This window comes from Cricetulus griseus (assembly GCF_003668045.3).
Source record: "Cricetulus griseus strain 17A/GY chromosome 1 unlocalized genomic scaffold, alternate assembly CriGri-PICRH-1.0 chr1_0, whole genome shotgun sequence".
Lineage (NCBI taxonomy): Eukaryota > Metazoa > Chordata > Mammalia > Rodentia > Cricetidae > Cricetulus > Cricetulus griseus.
Window position 1 is genome coordinate 44,548,960 of NW_023276806.1, and position 20,309 is coordinate 44,569,268.

A 20,309-nucleotide genomic window follows, 5' to 3' on the forward strand; every position below is an offset into this window, starting at 1 on the left:
AATACCTTAACTCATATGGTATAATTCCAAGGAGGCAGACTAACTAAATGATAAACCCATTTATCACTGCATAGTGAACCACGAAAATGTCTATATGTTCTAGTTTTCTTGATAATCCATCTGAGATTTTCTGTAGATTTATGCTGCCCATATTTGAATTAGCTTCATATTGTGGTTACATCAAGGTCTGCCCTACTTATTTCTAGAATTCCTTTACCCAGTAGACTGACACCAATATCTTGATAAATGGCAACTTGTTGCTACAAATATGGAGGGCAAGAGAAAAGGAATCTAATGTCAATGAGGGAAACCCTTCCCAAAATAGATGGCATTGATCTAGACAACTGAAGGAGCAGAAAAGATTAATGTGCCAACCAGAGAATGACTGGAGAACATTATAATTAATAAATAATAAATTTTATGTCAGCCTAAAATATTATGTATGCTTGCTAAGAGAGAGTATGAACTGAACTTTTTTGTTTTGTTTTATTTTATTGAAATTAGAGACAAGCTTGCTTCACATGTCAATCCCAGCTCCCTCTCCCTCCAAGTTGCAGAGAGGGGGAAGTGATGAGCAAACTGAAGTTTTAATAGAGAAAACAGAAAGCACAATTTCAACTTACTGAAGTGATTTCTAGGGAACTTTTCAAAAAACGGGTAGGCCCTTCTAGCATTGAGATGGATTCTGTTAGATGTGTAAAGTACATTAAATTAAAGGACATTCAATGGCAAACTAGCTGCCGGAGGCCTGAATAAATTTAGACTACGTGTTTGGATTTTCATGATTTTTAACAATCTGAAGTAATATAGTTCAGTGTAGGCCAATTTCACATGAAAATCCAAGTTTTCAGTAATGTTATACACTATTGCTATGCATGAAGAGTTTTCAAGTCTGAGTGGCCGTTCTGCTAAAGGATCTTCAGACTTCCCAGGTGAGTCCAGATCTCACCGTGCCATGTTGCCTTTTTGCTCAAGGAAGTCTGTCACTTCATATTTCCCATTGAGAGTGGATGGTTTGCTTTGTGGAGACAGAGAAATATTTCTTTGTCTTTTCTCAAAAATGGGGAAATGAAAATTTCACAAAAGAACTGTATGTTTCAGGGAAGAAAAGAGAAGGGATATTTGTGAGAAGTATTTTTCTGTGCAGTATACAAGTGAGAAGCTATGTTGTTGTGGAAGGCATACATAGAAAGAAGGTATTCTCAGGGCTTTCAAAAAACTTTGCACCCTGAGATGCTTTTCTATGCTGTCACTGCTCAGCATAGTTCTGATTCTGTAACATTAAATCATTCCCAAATTTCAGTAACCACAAACTGTCAATCTCACTTCCAAGTTGAAAAAAAATAAATGTTATTTTCATTATGAGTGTCTTCACTATTAGATATAAGCTATGTTAAAACAAATCCTCCATGGGGAAAAAAGAGATAAGCCATTTTTAAACTAGTGTATTCAAACAAGAGAGAGAAAGCCAACTGGCAGCTGTTTTTGGTTATGACACTCCTACAGCATCAATATCAGTCACAGGAAATGTTGGTTTGTAAGGAACTAATAGTGTACCAAGAAATACCTCCTATTGCACCAACTGTTATTTAAATGTATATAAGAGTCAGACAGTGTTAGGAAACAAGAAATAATATGGTGTTCATTTTAATTAAAAAATATTTAGTCTATGACTGTCAGTGTATTCATTCAATCTATAGATGTAATGAACTGTAAAATCCACTCAGGGTGAATAGAAAACCTCTTGAAGGTGATGTATATAAAACAGATATATATATATATATATATATATATATATATATATATATAATGCATTTAGAAAGTAAATCCTCCAACTTTGAGGACTAATATATAATAATTATTTAGTGGGAAGAAGAGAGAGGAAAAAACACAGTCCCAGAATTGTCCAGAACGAAATAAGGAAAACTCTAAGATACTCAATCTTACAGGATTGGTGTTCATCAGACAATAAAATCTGTAGCTAAGCTTGTATATGAGACCAAGTCCTTGAAATAAATCAATATGTGTCCATACGTATACTTAGAATAAGGTTTGAACTTAAAAACAATTATGGACTGTTTTGTAATTATAAATTTAATTTGTTGATATTTTTAAAGGATCAAGTAAGCCGTTCTGTAAACAAAAACCACCTTTCAGGGTAAAAACCAAAATCAAACACCAAGAATCTCAGAAAATCCCTTTCTATATTAGGCACAAAGCTCCCTGCCATTTGCAATACAGCATAGTTTGGGATCACTATTGAGATTCATGTACTTCGTGAATGTGTTCAGACCTCATAGTTATGTCTACCAGAGAATTTTGGAATATTACTAGAAAATATTACTAGAATATTACTAGAAAATATTACTAGCATATGAAACTATGATAAAATATTTTAATTAATGATTAAGGTTATGATTAATATTTTCAAAATAATTTATTGTATAACTGACTGCATATTCAAAATTATTTTCTTAAGTATTTTTACACTCTATTTTTACTATATTCTTTCCTCACCCCAAACTTCTCCCTCTTTCTCCACACTTCTTACCTACCACACTTCATATTATCACTCTTATCTCTCTCTCTTTCTCTTAAAAAGAAAACATTGAAACAAAAGAAAAAACCAAAAACATAATAAGGAAAAAATACCACAACAACCCAAACAAATAATTTTTAAAATATTCAGAATCCATTTTCTGTTGACCAACTACTCGTGGGCATGGGGCCTGCCCTGAAGTGTGAATAATATACCCAGAGACTTTGGAGAAAAGGAATTTAATCTTTGCTTATAGGTATCAGTTGCAGATAGATTTTTTGGGTAGAGGTGGGACTTTGTGTCTCCTTTCCCTTCACCATGCTGAGATTTTATTTGATTTGACTTTATAAAGATAATGTGCATGCAATCATACTCTTTTAGTTTATATGGGGTATCAGCCATGTTGTTTAACTGTTTCTTTTCCATGAAAGTTTTTAGAATCACTCATACTCCATGATCTAGATGTGATTTAAGTATGAGTAAACTATTTTCTTTTCATATATTTACCATATATTAAATAAACAAAATTAGGATGGATTACATTTGAAAAGACATATATTTACTGGGAGAAATTAGTCAAAATTATTATTAATTTTCAATAATAATTGAATTTTTTGACATTTCAAAATGGTGGGTTTGAACTCCATGAACACCTAGGACATTAGCAACAAGGTCATGTTGTAATAATGTGTAATGGTGTTATGGTTGTTAAAATTTATCTCATCAGATTTCTATTCATCTTCCAAGTCTCTAACTATGTCTCTGTATCTGTCTCTCTGCCTCTCTCCCTTCCCCTTTCTCTCTTTTTCTGCAATAAACACAGTATAATAAAACTCATTAAAATATGATCTTAATTAGAAAGCAGAAGTTTTCCCCTGGAGACTTCTTTCTATGCAAACTAAAACCTTAAGAATAGACTTTAATATTATGGTGTTTAGAATGTATGAAATCATTTAATGGAGAAAGGAGCTTTGCCAAATACACTTCATCATTAATATAATTCTATTTAGAATACTGTAGACTAATTAGACACACAGTGTATGTCTCTCTTTGATTTCATTTATTTTTATAACCATTTTTTAATTCAGAATGTATACATTCTTTTGCATTTTAACCTTTTCTTTTGAAAGAATTGCTTTTAATTGCCAGTTTTAAAAGGTGAACAAACCTGACCCAATATCAAGTCCTAAAAATGTTCAGCAGGTGGTGATAACCACATGGTGGTCAACTTAATGCAAGGTGACTTTTTCCCAGGACTCTGAGTGCAATCCTGCTGAACTAAACTGCAATTCTTGTGGCAGCTCTGTCCTGTAGTGCAAATCAATCAAGTACCCTTTGAGCTCTTCTGCACATTAGAGATTCCAATGCTTGAATCCCACATGCATTTACAGAAGAGGCCGGAAGAGCAGCCACTCTCCAGTCCTGCACTCAATCCCAGCATGATATGCAATAATGACCTGTCAGGAGAGGAGGCTGTCTACCCTCACACTGAGAAATATCCTGAGACACTTTCTTTATAAACTAAAAAAAAAAGTTTCAGCAGGGCTCAAGGCAAGAAATAATGCCCCCAACTTCAAAAGTGCCTCACAATTTCAAATAATTTTTTTCAGGTGGTATCTTCACCTTGGTGTGTTTTCATGTGTCCTTTTAAAAAATTATAAAAATGAAAAGGATGGCCAGAAGCAGTCTCAGACCACAAAGCTTAGTCATCTCTTTTTCAAGGCTCATGGATTGGCCATTTATCTTTTTCCCTTAGAAGGCTGGTTTTCTTGCTTCCAAACGTTCATTGATTTAGTTTTATTTTTTGCCCATTCATAATGTAATAGGCTTTGGATGGTTGATATGTGTACATTAGCTATAGTGCTGAACTTGTCAGAATTAATTCAAAGGGTAAAACTAATATTAATTCATCTTTTACAGGTAATTAGTTGATCTTCACCATGTTGAAGAATGATGTTTAAAATCTGTTGATGTTAAATTGGACTAGGAAAAGAATCTGTCACAGGAAAATCCACAGCCGCTTATAAAATAAACCTCGTACACAAATTTGTAGGATTCCTGGGAGTCTCTGAAACAGAGATGCTGGCTGCATTGCAGTGGGGGGAACTGGTCCTATGATTTTAGCATAGCAGTATTTGTTAGGGAGCTGCCCTCACAGAAAGAAGGGCAAGGATGAAGTACTGAACATGGGAAGCTGACTTGTAGAATCCACAAAGCCTTAGGCAATCAGCATTCTCAAGAGTGTAGCGGTCCCCAGTGTGACTTTCCAGCATTGGTTTGTCATCACATATCTTTAATCGGCTGTAGTACACATGGATTTGGAACAGGCTGCTGACTAAAGTCTATCTACTGATAGCTGGGCAACAAGGTCTACAAATAGAACTGAATGAAACAATAATATCTGCCACACCCAGTGATCACTAGATCCTCGATCTTGTCAACTTCCTTCCTTCCTTCCTTCCTTCCTTCCTTCCTTCTTTCTTTCTTTTTTTCTTTCTGTCTTACTTTATATTTTAGCTACATCTAAATCTAATCCATATATAAGGAAAGAAAATAATTTGATGGATACAGTTTTTGCCTCATTTATACATGAATACATGAGTACATTTTAAGTATTATTTACTAAGTCTTTGTTAATTGTATTTTTGGGGTTTCACTATTGTTTTTTGAGACAAGGTTTCTCTGTGTAACAGGCCTGCCTGTCCTGGAACACCTTTTTTAGATTAGACTGGCTTCAAACTCAAAGAAATCCACCTGTCTCTGTCTCCTGAGTGCTGGGACTAAAATAAGTATTTTTTAATTTTCTAGAGTTTGCTAGATAATGAAATTTAATGATTTTGTTTTCACTGAGAAAATGGTCAAGAACCATTTCACTGAGCAAATGGTTAAAAGAAGAAGAAACAGGAAAGGCTGGGAGAGCTGACCACCATCAAATTCAGTGAGCACAATATGTAATGCCTTTGCCTTAATCTCATTGGTAAAGTAAGGTAAAGTAAGTGACAGACAGGTGTGGGCCAAAAAATAGGAATGAATTGAAACAGAACAGGTGGTATCATTACTTTCCTTATTATAAATAGAATAAAATCATACAAAAGCCAGAGGAAGGATAGTATCATGCTTTTCCCTTTACAGAAACATAGAAAAAATAAAAGGTAATCTCATTGTTACTGACTTTTACCTTTTATCATCTCATGTTTTCACAGAAATACATTTTAGCTTGCATATAATTGCACCAAGTGGAGAGTATTATTTTCAAGATGCTTTGTTTAAGTCTCCAAAGTGTCTCTGTTCAGGAAGGCCCTAAAGGGATGAATGATAGCATCACAAATTTTTAGTAAGGAATGACAATTCTTGAGCAAGAGATTTATTTTCAAGGGATGAACAACTGGAATAGTAGAGACTTTAATTTCTGAATATATAAGACAAAACAGCATTGATAGAAGTGGCAAATTTTAGAGGGCAAACGAGTTTGAGTGGGAGGGACGGAGAATTTTGAATGGGAGTAGATCAAAGATGCACACTATTTTTATACATGATAGTTTTAAAATGATGCAATGACTTCAGGTAGAGCTGCATGAAGAGGTTAGATAGAAATATAGGAGCAGTCAAGATTAAAACAGGTTGCTTCAGAGCAGGTGACACCTTCACTATGGTAGACTCTGCTGGGCTAGAAGGCAGAATTTCAGACAGAGACAGAGTTGAAAACCTAGAGTCAGTCAATATCTTAGTGGACCTAGAATGAGGATTGCTAGGAAAGTTTTGTAATTTAGGATTAAAGACTTGTCCAAGTGTCGAGAAGTCAGTTCTATATCAGTCATTCAACTTGAGCTAATCTCTTGGAACTTGTTATTAAAAGTAGAAATATCAAATCTTAATAAATTTCCCTTAAATCTGATTTGGATCAAACATGATAAATATAGGGACATTTTGAGAACGTAAAGATATTTATTATTAAGAAAGCATCATTATTAATAATATCAGGAGCAATGATAGCATAGTAGAAGCACACATTAAGAGCTATTAAAATAAATTAAGTAAACAAAAAGAAGGGAATTATTTACCAATATATTATGTATGTAAATCTACTACATTAAACTATGTACTAGAGACACACTTTCTTCTCTTTTGTTCTTTTTTTTTATTTGAATTAGAAACAAGATTATTTTACATGTCAATCCCAGTTCCCTCTCCCTCTGATCCTCCCCTACCACCCTCCACAACTAAAACCATACCTATCACATATCCTTTCTGCTCCTCAGAGAGGTTGAGGCCTTCCATGGGGGGTATGATCAGAGTCTACCATATCTTTTGGGATAGGGCCTAGGCCCGCCCCCATGTGTCTTGGTACAGGGAGAATCCCTATATGTGGAATGGGCTCCCATATGCTAGGGATAAGTACTGAACTACTACAGGAGGTCCTGTAGATTTTCCAGATCTTCTCATTGAATCCCACATTCCTGGGGTCTAGATCATTCCCATGCTGGCATCCCAGCTATCAGTATGGGGATCAAGATCTCCTCATTGTTCAGGTCAGCTGTTTCTGTGGGTTTCAGCAGCCTGGTCTGGACCTCTTTGCTCATCACTCATTCTTCTTTGTAACTGGATTCTAGTTCAGTTCAGTGATTAGTTGAAGGTGTCTGCTTCTACTTTTACCAGCTGCTGGATGAAGGCTATAGGATGGCATATAAGACAGTTATCAATCTCATTATCATGGTAGGACAGTTAAGGTATCCTCTCCTCTGTTGCTTAGATTGTTAGGTGGTGTCAGCTCTGTAGATATCCAGACATTTCCCTAGTGCCTAATCTCTGTAAACCTAAAATGTCCCCCTCTATTATGGTATCTCCTTTCTTGTTTTCTTCTATTCTTCCCCCGACTCAACCTTTCTGCTCCCTCATGTCCTCCTCACACCTCCTCTTCTCCCCTTCTCATTCTCCTAGCACCCTCCTCCTGTGTTCCCAATTTGCTGTTTGGGAATCAGTATACTACAAGATGCAGCAATTCCACTCTTCGGCATATACCCAAAAGAAGCACATTCATAAAACAAGGACATCTGTTCAATGATGTTCACAGAAGCATTATTTGTAATAGCCAGAACCTGGAAGCAACCTAGATGCCCCTCAACTGAGGAATGGATAGAGACAGTCACCTGCAAATGGATGGAACTAGAAGAAACTATTCTGAGCAAGGTAACCCAATCACAAAAAGAAAAACATGGTATGTACTCACTCATATGTGATTTTAGACATAGAATAAAGGATTACTAGCCTACAATCCACACTGCCAGAGAAGCTAGTAAACAAGGAAGACCCTAAGAGAGACATACATGGTCCCCTGGAGAAGGACCATTCTTTTCTTTAATGGCTTACATGTATTATAAAGCATAGTAATAATTAAGTATATATCAGGTAGTTGCAGACAGAAGATTATTCTAAGTGAATGAATGAATGAATTAACAGAGTGGGTAATTACGTACCCAGTCTCAGAGTTTCAAGAAAACTGTCTGGGAAGAATGTTTTACCACATGAGTTATTCATCTGACAGCAAGGAGCCTGCCACTCTTGCACAAGACCCCAGCACCCACATGGCAGTTCCTATCTCTAACTATAGTTAACTCTAACTTCCAAGAGTTCCTCTGCTCTCTGAAGGTACCAGGCACCCACACACAGGCCCTCATGTGGTGTATGTACATGTATGCCTGTGAAATATTTGTATCTATAACACAAACATGAATAAATCTTAAGAAAAAGAGTTGTCTGCATGAGATTGGGACAGATGTTATTTATGACCAAGAAGAATTACAAGCCTAGAGAGTAGCATTTCTTCTAAGAGAACATTAGTGTAGAGATTTAAAGCTAGTAGATAAAAAGATATCTTGAGTAGATAAAAAGATAATGCAGAAAGATGACAAATACAGAGATAGACGACTTAAATGAATATTTTATTAATTTTAGCCATATTGTCTAGAATAATATCTGGCACTTGGCCATATGTAATGAACACTGTTTTATAATATATAAGAAAATAAAGCATGAAAATAGATGTGCATATTTAGAGAAGTACACTAATTAAGAACAGAACCTCACTCTCCGTGCTGAGCAGAAATGGTATGGGATAGGTAGGGTGTTAGTGGGGACATGGGAGGGAGACGGAACTGGGATTGACATGTAAAACAATCTTGTTTCTAATTTAAATAAAAATGGAGGAAACAAAGTAACAGAAGTTGGTTGATATAGAGGAATAATAATATTTAAAGAATGAGCAAAGGCCCATTAGAAGTTATTAATAGAAATTCTTTGAAGTATATAGATAATTGTATACAAGATGGTGCTAAAAATGGGAGAGAAATAAAATTAAGTGAATGAAATAGCTACCAGTTTTCATCTACTGTCCTTCATTTGATATTGACCGAGGTGTCCTTTGGGTGCTACAGAACTAGTTAAACTACCAGGGTGTGTTTTGAATACAGTTTGTGAGTGTCCTTTAGAATCCTTTGTCTCTGCTGTGGCAGTGATGAAGAGGAGCAGAGACATTAGAAGCAAAGTAGGTATGTCATGGATACAAGCCTCAGAAGGGGCAGAAACTCAAGATATAGACTAGGTTATTTCTCAGGAGAATGAGTGCTATAAACAAATTTGCCTGACTCAGCCTTCTGCCTTACATCTTGTGTCTGATCACAAATCGCTCCCATTTTTATTTACTCCCAGCCTGATGTTGTCTGCCTGCCAGATTGTGATGCTATCAAAAGATAGTGCCTCATTCTTGAATCTCTAAGAGTTCCAACCCATTTATGGCTGCTGACCTTCAAGATGACTATGACTTAAAGAGCTCTGTCGATTAATCATGATCATCAACTTTACAGGATTTTGAAAACCCTATTTAATTATAAACTCTGGTGTATGTGTAAGAGTGTTTCTATTGGATCATGAGGGCACTAACCTAATCAAACCTTAATTCATTGACGAATTCAGAGTTGAATATATTACTGTGGAAGGTGAAAGCACGGGGTTGCTGGATCAACATTTGTATGGCATCTTTCGGTTCTGCCTCTTTCCTCTTAAGTCTCTTTGCTTATTGGTTGATATGAGGCAGGTTTCTTCTACCATGCCCTTCTACAAGAATGTTTCTGCCTTAATATGGGGATAAAAATTATGGATCATGATACCTTAGAATAATAATCTACAAATAAAAATAGGTTTTTCTTTTATTTTCAATTGTTTCACTTGGGCATCTGCCTAGTTGACTTTCTGGAGAAATGCAGACAAACTCTGTTGCTTAGAGTACTGATGACAAACTACAGAAGTTATTTTAAACCTAGCTTACTAACTCATGAACTGATTGTGGTTTCATTTAAGAGTGGTGATGAAGAATTGCTTATCAAACATGAATGACACAGAGAAAAGTGCTTTACCAAAATACTCAACCTATCATGGATGAATGATGACTACCTTAAATGCTATCCTAGAGTCTTCATCCAGTAGTTGACAGAAGCAGAAGCAGAAGCAGAGATCCACAGCTAAGCACTGAGCTCAACTCCTGGAATCCAGTTTCAGAGAGGGAGGAGTGACCAACAAAGGGGTCAAGACCATGCTGGGAAAACCTGCAGAAACAGTTGACCTGAGAAAGTGGGAACTTATGGACCAAAGTCTAACAGCTGGGGAACCAACATAGGTCCTAAACAGGCGCCTTGAACAGCCTTCATCCAGCAGCAGATAGAAGCAGAAGCAGCACCCTCAGCTAAACATTGAGCCGTACTCCTGGAATCTAGTTGTAGAGAGGGAGGAGGGATGAGCAAAACAGTCAAGACCTGGATAGAGAACATACAGAACCAGTTGACCTGACCTAGTGAGAGCACCAGGAACCAGCTTTGGATTGAATTAAACCCTCTGAATGTGGGTGCAGTTAGGAGGCTACAGGACCTGTAACAGTGGAACCAGTATTTATCCCTAGTTCACAAATGGACTTTGGGAACTCATTCCCTATGGAGGGATACTATTGGAGCCCAGATACACAGAGGAGGGCCTAGGCCCTCCCCCAAATGACATGACAGACTTTGATGATCCCCCATGAAAGGCCTCGATGTCCTTGAGGAGTAGATGGGGGGTAGGGGCCTTGGTAAGGGTATGGGAGGATGGGAGGGAGAGGGAACAGGGGATTGATATGTAAAATGATTGTTTCTAAATAAAAAAGAAAAGAAAAGGAAAAATAATGAGAAATGAAAGTTGTACCCCTGGAGATCCATCTGAATTTACAGGCAGATTAAGTCGGTCAGTCTTGTTTTCTCTGCAATTGTTGCTGTTTACTCTACAGAGACTTGTGAATTTTCTTAAATATTAGCTATATGCTGAGACTTCTTTTCTTCTTTTGTTTTTTAGAAAATAATTTATTTATTCTTTTAAATTTCATTTTACATTCCCACCACAGTTCTCCCTCCAACCACTCTTCCTGCACCCTCCCTTCCCATCCAATCCCCCAGTTCACTCCTCCTCATGGGTGAGAGTGTCCTTGAAAGTCAACCAAGTCTGGCACAATAGGTTGGGGCAGGGCCCTCTCCCATGCATTAAGGATGAGCATGGCATCCCGCGATAGTGAATGGGCTCTAACAAGATAACTCATGTACCAAGTTTATGTCATGTTCCTCATGTCCAAGCTTCACAACTTTCTCCCACATATGGAAGGCCTAGTTCAGAACACTGGAGTTTGCACAACTGTTGGTCTAGAGATTATGAGTTTGGTTCAGCTGTCTGTATATTTCCTAATCATGATCTTGACCTTCCTTGCTAATATGTTACCTTCTACCTTTCTTTGACTGGATTCCTGGAGCTTGGCTTGATGCTTCATTGTGGATCCAAAACTTAAGGGGAATATCTCAGTTTAGAGCAAATATCAATGTAGCATTGTCACAGCAACTAAAAGTCACACCAGAGTAGGGACTGTGAATCCTGTAATTGTTCCTTTATACCAAGTGTCTAGTACAGTAAATAATAATTCTTGTTTGTCTGATCTCCAAGAAAGTCACTTAAAGTTCAGACATAGCAAGAAAGTATATGACAAGAAAAAGAGAAAGTCTGATTAAAAATATGCAATTTGGTCATGCAAGCAAAATGTCCCATTCTCTATTTTAATGCAGTACACCTCAGTGATTTATATGAGTCTCATATTTGACAATTTTTTATATGTTAATAATGCTAGTATTAGGTACATAGAAACAAAAGACATGACAAAACATACTTATTGATTGTAAGAGCCTAATTTACACAGTAAATCCACAGCATGTCACCTATAAACTTGAATGTCTAGGAAGCAAGTGATGGAAACTAGTTTGTTATCTGAAACTCAGAGAAATATCAACCCTATCATGTAATCCAGTATAAGGTCCAAGAAGAAAAGAGATGTCATTGGTGTAGGAGTGAGGAAGGAGAAAGCAATGCACATCTTCTTGCTGTATCTTACTGTATCTTACATAGCCTTTAGCAGATTAGAAGGTGCCCATCATCATTGGGGAGGACAAGTTGCTTTACTAGGCACTCAGCTTCACACACTAATGTCATATAAAAACATGTTCCTAGATAAACCCAGAAGAAATGCTTAAATGCTTAGTCATTGGCACACATTGGCATATAAAACTCAAAATCACACTATGATAACAGAAACTCTATACTCGTTGAAGACACTAATCCGTGAGATAATGTAACTTTACAAACTTAATAAGTTTTCCATATTTTACACTGGCATTTTGCTTTCACCAAGACAGCTTCCACCCACTGTAATTTATCCTTCTTAAAAATGACATTGCTCCCTTATGTCCTTCTATCCCCTCCTGTTGTCCCCTTCTCATTCTCCTAGCTCCCTCTCCCCTCCCTCCATGATCCCAATTTGCTCAGGAGACCTTGTCCATTTCTCCTTCTCCAGGGGACCATGTATGTCTCTCTTAGAGTCTGTAAGGGAGAAGGAAGGTTGTGTAGGGGGAAGAATAGAGGAGAGCAAAATAAGAGATACCATCAGAGAGGGAGCCAGTATAGGTTTAAAGAGAAATCAGGCACTAGGGAAATGTCCAGAGATCTACAATGATGACACCAACAAACCATCTAAGCAACAGAGGAGAGTCTACCTTAAACGCCCACCCCTGATAATGAGATTGATGACTAAATTATATGCCATCCTAGAGCCTTCATCCAGCAGCTGATGGAAGTAGAAGCAGATAGTCACAGCTAAACACTGATCTTCACTGGAATCCAGTTGCAGAGGAGGAGTGATGAGCAAAGGGGTCCATACCAGGCTGGTGAAACCCACAGAAACAGCTGACCTGAACAAGGGGGAGCTCTTGCCCCTCAGACTCATGGCTGGGAAACCAGCATGGAACTGATCCAGATCCCATGAATGTAGGCGTCAGTATGGAGGCCTTGGAAATCTTTGGGGCCTCTTGTAGTAGATCAGTACTTATCCCAAGCATGGGAATGGCTTTGTGAGCTCATTTCACTTAGAGGGATATTCCCTCAGCCTAGACACACGAGGGAGGGCCTAGGTCCTATCCTAAAGGATATGACAGACTCTGAAGACCCGCTATGGAAAGCCTCACCCTCCCTGGGGAACAGAAAGGGTAGGGGAAAGGTAGGGTGTTAGTGGGGGGCATGGAAGGAGAGGAGGGAGAGGGAACTGGGATTGACATGTAAAACAATCTTGTTTCTAATTTAAATAAAAAACAAAAACCCCACTGATTCTGACTCATTGCATCCTCAATGCACATCTTGAAATGTTTATGTTCAAATAATTTAGCAACATGTTATTTATCAAATAATTTAAAGAAAGTTGAACTATGTAAGTGGTCATTTGTATAACACAGTTTAATAGAAGGAACATGGGTTACAACAAACACCAGGCTGGACTTTCATAAAGACAACTGAGACTGGATAAATTAGGAAACATGGAAGATGAATGTCATTCTACGAGGAAGGAATATATGGAGTACTCTAAAGGCTATTGCTCCTTGAACATATATGCAAAGTTGGACTGCTGGCCGTGACAGAACAGAGATGTGCCTGGTAGCTCTCAAGCAAAATTAAATAGTGTCCTTGCCTCAGGTTGGAAAACACCACTCTAATGAATAAATGGCGGTAGTCATAGATTTTCTGTTTGAAGAAACCATGGATGTATTACTCAATAAGCAGCCTGTCTATAGAAAAACTCTGCTTTCTTATCACATATCCTCCATATGGGAATGCAGGCATTTGCATAGAAATGAATTGATTTGAGAAAGGGCAGAAAAGGGGAAGCAACTCAGAGAGTTGATGGAACAGGCAAGAAAGTGCAGAGGGAAATATCCTCATGGATTTGTATAATAAGACTCAATTCTAAGACTGGTAGAGAGCACCCTTCATAATTTAGCACATATGAAGCCTCACATTTATGTAGTTTTCAACAGGTATGGGGAACTATGGCTTTCTAAAGCGGAGTAATCACTGTTTTGTAATTATAAATCACACATTTGCACACATTATAGGAAACAAAGCTGAACATAAAAGTGGAAAATTCTCATATGCAGAATTTGAAGGGGATTTTATTTATATTTCACTTCTTATGCTTTTAAAGATGTTTTTAATTCCCCCAAAAAATTATTTGAAGTGTAATTAGCTTTTTTGTTTTTTTTTCCTTTTTTTCTCTATCTAATTGTAAGTAAATCAATGTGGATTTGCAGAATTATGTTTTGCCTAAGAAGTTCTTCTGGTTAATTCTCCTTTATTCATTATAAATAGATAGATAAATAAATAAAAAAGCTTTTTAAATAAAACAAGCATATATATATATATATATGTTTAATGTTTTCAAGAAAATAGCTGTTTTAATATGTGTTTTAAAAAATAAAAGATTAACTGCACACTTATTATTCTAACATTTTCAGATGTTGAACATTTATCAAAATCTTTTTCTCTCCTAATACTTGATTTGGAGTATACAGGTCTAGAAATATGTTAGGCAAATTTTCTTTAACTGAACTACAGATTTTAGAGTCAGTTTTGAGAAAAAAACTTTCAGGTGCTAAAATTCTACATATTGTAACATTAGTTACACAGATGAATTGTGTTTATGTAATCAAATGCTAAATTCAGCATCATTTCATCTCTTAATCTTTCCTGCACATTGGAAGCTACTCTAATGCCTATTTCATTGTTCTTTCTGTATTTGAGTAACAAACAGACCGAACAGTGTTTTTGCACATAAAAACATTTCATTCATAGTTTTTCTTTGTGTGATATTTTAAAATTTTTAAATGAGATTCATATATCAATGATTAAGGACCAGGCTTTAGAATCAGATGGGCATTTGGTCTCCGCCTTTACCATGAAACTGAAGCACAGCATTAGACAGGTTGCTTTGCTTCTATACGTTGATTTTAATATCTCTGAGTTGAGGTTAATATCAACTATTTGGGTATACTAAACATTAATAATATAATGATGTTTAGAATTGCACAATGTAACTAGAAAAAGCAATATGGTGTTATAATAAACATTAAATTTAAGGAGGCATATTTTCGTATGTATAAACCTAACAATTATAGTGTAGACACTGTCATTTAAATCGCAGGACAATCTAGATTCAGATGGGCAGCTGAGCAGTATAACTTTACCAGGTACTGAGTATGAAAGATAACTGTGGAAGAAACCTGTTACCATACACTGTACCTTCAATTTGTGAGTAAAGAAAAAAAAAAAAAAACTTCTTTCCCTAATTTGCTTTTGTCAGGCATTTGTCACAGAAATAGAAAAGGAACTCATGTAAGGAGATAGAGTCCTAATCTTCAGCTCACCTCACCACTCCCATAACTCAGCTTTTACCAGGAGTTTTCCATGTTTCATAGTTCTGAACTCTTTTCCTTTTCTCCTCTATTTCATACTTCATCGTTCTGGTTCTCCTTACAGTGAGTTTTGCTTTTCTTGAAATTTGATGGGTTAATCCCAGTGCAACATTAATAGGAGTTGGAGTCTCTATATCACACTATTGAGGGATGTTTTGATCAGGAGTTCTTTGATCTCCTAATGCCTTGGTCCCTCTTGTGAAGACAAGTCCCCTCCAAGCTGGCTTTCATGTGATGCCACTGCACCTATTTTCCCTGGAAGATGCAGCAACAGGGTCTATCTGTGACTTGCTTGGCTAGCTACTCACTGTGCCTTCTCTGCAGGGTGTGAGTCCAGAAGTCATTTCCCTCAGGATGCCTCTGTTTCACACATTGGTAGGGTCTGATGGCTATTATTTCTGATATGCACTCTCTGCTCAAGCATTTGAGTGACCAACTTGTAGTTTCACCATGGTGGGAACTAAGTCTTATCACAGCAACTAATGTGTAGCTGCAGTGTTTTCTTAGTTACTTCATAGTCAGATAATTGTCTGTGGGGCAACCTGGGTGGTCTTTCTCTAACAGGTAAAGCTTTATTTTCAGAAGCTGCCCTTACCAACAATGTAGTGTCCTGAAACTAGATGTAAGAATGTGTTACATCAGTGTTCCTTGTATTCCTGATGACCGGGTTGGGGAACATTGGAGTGGAAGGTTGCAGCATCACACAGAATTTCACATGCTTCTGCTTACTTTCCTCGGTGTTCCAGCCATCCATGTTTAATTTTAACATCCCTTTCAGCCCTAATAGTTGCTTTTACTGAATCAAAAGGAGGTAATAAAAGCTGAATAAAATTCTCTCTTAATTCATCAAGCTAGTGTCTTTGTACCACAGAGGAGCCACTGAGAAGATAATTTTGTGCAAAAAATGGAAGAAAGGCTTCACCATAAACCAACTCTGCTGAAACCTGGATCTGGAGCCCTCAGACTCTAGAAAGCAAAATCAAAGATTTCTGTTTCTTAAACCATCCTGCCTCAGCTGCCCCATGAAGTATATTATTTTGTTGGGTTGTCTGTACTGTCTGCATTTCTATAATATTTTCATCATTAATGTATTTGCCTTATTAATATAGCACATATTGGCCTGACAAGCAAGAGAAACCTATCAACTCATTTCATTTGCTTGAGGATAAACTTTAGCATCAATATATTTGGATGAGGTATTTTTTGTTTGCTTTTTTCTTCGAGACAGCCACGTCCTCAGTATCCTCAGGGGGGCTTCCTCAGACTACTGATGATATCTGTTGTATCTTTGTTCTAATCTCATTTTTACAGTGACTCCAGTCAGATTATACGAGATCCTACCCTAACAGTTTCATTTTAACTTAATCCCTTCTTTTAGATAATTGGTTCGACAGAGTTACATTGAAGCATAACATTTCATCATTTTTGTTGCTGTTATTATTTTAACTGAGAATACAGTTCATGCTGAAATTCACAGGCATCTATCTCGTGTTTTTTAAAGCTAAAGATTCCTTTCTTCCTTTGGTGTAGAGAATGTTAGGTCATCTGTATTTGAATTAGGGTTTACTCTACTTCATTTACTCATTGTTCTAGAACTCATTTGGGACAGAAATTGGGATCCCTGAGTCTATGCATTAATTTTGCATTCTCTTAAATTCCTTGGTTGAATTCTACCCTATTCTCTATATTTCTTCTGGGCCGATACTTCTTGAGGAGCACTGGTTTCTATTGAATTGTCAAACTGTTGAGAGAATATGTTTTAATTGGTACAATTTTTAATTTGTTAATGTATCAATTACGTTTGTTTTAACTTACTGTTTTAGCCTTCATCATTGCCTTTGTTTGTATCCCCTGGGACCTCAGGTGGAATGTTTTTCAATAAAGTTTTCTTATATATTGCTTCAATTCGGAACAGATCCATGTAGTATCCGTCATTCAGTTATTCTTTACAATCAAACAAAAATCACACTTAAATTTTCTTTTTGCCTACTATACATTATTTTCCATCATATTTGGACATGTAGGTCTGAAATATATATGTGTGTACATATAAATATATATCTAGAGTATATATTAACATGAAGTATTATGCATGAAACACATTATATCATGAATTATTAAATTAAGTGATATATTGCAAATTTGCACTATGTAATTGTGATACAAATTCTGTAACTTTGGAACATTGTTTATACTTATCTCATGCTTTCTACTTAGTGAATTTATTTGTGTTTCATGATAAGTTATTTATAACTATGTTTTCATTTATTAAACCCATCAGTTTCCGTTCTTATCCTATTCTTGTTCATTTTGTTTCATTTTAGACAGGGTTTCTCTGTGTTACAGTCTTAGCTGTCCTGTAACATGCTTTGGAGACCGTCTGGCCTGGAACTCACAGAAAGCTTTCTTTCTTTTCCTTCTGAGTGCTGAGGATTAAGGCATTTACTACCACACCCAGCTTTTTATTTTAAAAAAAAGATTTATTTATTTCATGAGTCTGTGTGTTTTATTCATATTATGTGTATGTACCATGTTCATGCTAGGAAGTGAGAAGAGGGTGTTGGAGCCCAAGGAACTGAAGTTGAGGGTTGTGATTTGCATGTGAAAGTTTGGATTTGAACCCAGGTCCTCTGGAAGAGCAGCTGCTGCTGTATAGAACACCATTCATCAACTCAGGAATTGAAGGAGATTCACATAGGCGGTGAACTAATCACTCAATTGACTTTTCTATCTGAGGGAGTAAAAGTTCTCTGGAGCTGGCAAGAAAAGGGAAACACACACACACACACACACACACACACACACACACACACACACACACACACACCTACCTTTAGGGTCTCTCTATCATCTCTCTATCTTTATTTTTCCTTATACCTCATATATCACAGCACAATCTTTCAAGCAACATAAGTACAATGTGGTTATATGCCACTTTTCAAGCGAATGATCTAGTTCATGCAGGTAAAAAGCAACATGTTTCTCATTTCCCTTACATGGTTAAACATTTATGTATTACAAGTGAAAGGGCAAATAATCCCCCAAGAAACCACATACATCATGTCCAAGCAACTTGTATGAAGTAACACATTTTAAGCAAGTACGGTATTTTTCTCAACCAGTTCTTTTACTGGCTGGCTGCATTTTGTGGTTACATAGATAGGTCCAATCATTTTATTTATCTCAAAAGGAAATCTTACAAAAAAAATCTCAAAAGAATAAAAAATCTAAACTTTTACATATGGAAAACAACCAGTAATTTCTACTTTAAGTCCTCAGGGTCTTACCCACTTATCAACTGTTTTTTTATTAAATCATATTAAGAAGCTGAGAGCAAAAATGGGTACAAGGAATTAATCATCACACATGATCTGTAACCCATCAAAGCAAGAAAGGTGTATCAGCTAGCAATAGCCAGGTTACTATTGGTTTTGTTCTCTGACCTCAAAACGTCCATTGCTCAATTATTAAAGATGTGTCATTCTAAACTTTAAATAGTTCCCCATGATTTTCTACCTCAGGACCATCAACAAAAACATCTTGGCCAAACCTTAAGTCATAAGGTAAAGTTTTTTTTAGCTATGATGCACATGGAAACCTGTGAACACATCTCCCAACATTAAGAGTAAAAGAACTTGAGCTACCCTAGCTTTCCGGGACACAATTGTTTTCCTTAATCATTAACCTAAGCCAAGTCTATGTAGCTCCTCAAGAGAAACTCAAAAGTCCTGGCTCCTATTTTCTACCTTCTGTAGCCCTTGCTCCACCAAGGGCAGGGACAACACTAAACACTACCTTTAGCTGTGTTAATTTTCCCACTAAACTAATCTCTATAATAATCCCTTAATATATTTGTTAGAAACCCATAATCATCAAAATTCTGTAGAACTAAAATTATTGTTCCATAAAATCATTACTCATTTAAACAATACAGCCTAAGAGGAAATCATCTTCATAGTAATCCACAGGTGAAAATGCCCAGCAGAACAGGCTATTTCTATGAGATAATCACACTACATTAAAAGCACTTGGGATTCTCCCACAGCTGTTCAACACCATGCCAAATTCCAGAGAAAAACGCAACAGCAAAGGTATAAAGGGACAGCAGTATCAAGAGACATTCCAAAGCCAAAGCCCTTGGGGCCTTGCCTTCCCAAGATTCTCCCTTCCTTCATTTTGGACAGAAACCCAGCTCAACTGCATCCTGCTGTTCATCTGACAAGGCCACAATGAAACAGCTGGTGCATTTAGCCACAGAGCCATCTCCCCAGCTCTACTGCATTTTTATTTTTGCTGATTTTCTATTAATTTACATACACAGTCGCACCCATGCACGCATACACACACACACACACACACACACACACACACACACACACAATCAGTATTTGGTATGGTAAGGATGATGATAGTTAGAAAGAAAGCATTGTAAATCTTAAAAAATGTTGCCTAGATTTTCAGTTGTGATTTTTTTCATTAATGCATGGGAATCTGTATTTTTAAGCAAAGTGAAAATTACATTTTTAACTGCAGATTAGAAAGAAGAACTTTCCTATTAAAAGAATTTCAAATTATAAAGAGCGAGTGTGTGTGTGATAAATGAACAGTATTCGAGATACCACTTTTGGGTACCAAATGAAAATAATTCTGGCAGAATCAAATTTGAGAAATAAAAACACTTAAAAATATGAGAAAACATCATTGATTTGTCATGGAGGAGAACAGTGATGAATGGAGAAGATATTTCATCTAAGAAACAGTGTGTTTAGTACTGGCTTGTTTTCCAGCTTTCACTTAGCCCTTTATGACATACCTATATGTGTGTGTGTATGCTTTTAATATAAACACTTTACATTTTATATGCATTTAACCCTTCAAGAAATATTTAATATTGGATGTTTTATCTGATTAGAGAC